Raw genomic sequence first — 1009 nt, forward strand, 5'->3', positions numbered from 1 at the left:
ACACACACATATATATATACATATATATATATATTTGTTATTATTATTACAATTATTATATTGTTGCTTTTGTTAAAATAATCACAAGTTGGTCACAAGATGAATATTCAGATTTTTTTCCCCAGTAGTCTGTTTTATTTAAACAATTGTGAACATTTTTGCATTTAGATACAGAAGAACTTTGCCTGTTGAATATTAAAAACAAATGAACAAACAAAAAATCTGGATCTCCATGTCTGCCATGCAAATCAACTGTTCCTGCTCATCTCCAGACCGGAATGAATCTCTTCTCTCCACTTTCCCTAATTGCAGATTAAATTATTAGATTTGGCAGTATTAATATTTTTGTGCTTAGATTTTTTTGGGGGGGGGAGATCAAAATGTAACACTGTGGGTCCCAACCAGACACGATGTGATAAAAAGTATCTTTTTCTTCTAGTTTTTGTCCTAACCACTCGCGACAGCGACACGTGACAATAAGCGACATGGGATTCTATTTTTGGAACGGTTTTTATTTTCTGCGACGTCGCGCAGGAACAACATACAACATATGACAGTGACTTTTCCATGTAGTTTTTGTCCTAACCACCCGTGAAAGCAACACGTGACAATAGCGACAGGGGATTCTATTTTAGGAACGGTTTTTATTTAAAAAAAAAAAAAATAATAATTTTATTGGGAAGTCCTGGCCTAATGGTTAGAGAGTCGGACTCGTAACCCAAAGGTTGCGGGTTTGAGTCTCGTACCGTTATGTGCTTTATTCAATGTTAAAAGTGTCTAATGTGAGTTTGAATATTATTTTGCGTTATCTTTATAGCCATAGTGAAAGCAACAATAGATATTTTACCTCAGATCTTGAAAATAAATCAAAGCAAACTTGTACCTTAAAACTGTGAACTCACTGCAAACCAACACACGTGTAATCCATAACAAAAATATCAGTCACTCACTCACTCACTCACTCACTCACTCACTCACTCACTCAAAACTGTTCAGTCCATTCACATTT

The 1009-nt window shown here is 34.8% G+C and overlaps 1 protein-coding gene across 5 annotated transcripts in view; it reads left to right on the forward strand.

Moving 5' to 3' along the window:
* The window catches only part of LOC107672618 (small G protein signaling modulator 1-like), a 49006-nt gene that overhangs the window by 33704 nt on the left and 14293 nt on the right, over positions 1 to 1009 (forward strand). The gene's annotated exons all lie outside the window — the stretch shown is intronic.

This window comes from Sinocyclocheilus anshuiensis, unplaced genomic scaffold (genome assembly GCF_001515605.1).
Source record: "Sinocyclocheilus anshuiensis isolate Anshui unplaced genomic scaffold, SAMN03320099.WGS_v1.1 scaffold100, whole genome shotgun sequence".
NCBI classification, from domain to species: domain Eukaryota; kingdom Metazoa; phylum Chordata; class Actinopteri; order Cypriniformes; family Cyprinidae; genus Sinocyclocheilus; species Sinocyclocheilus anshuiensis.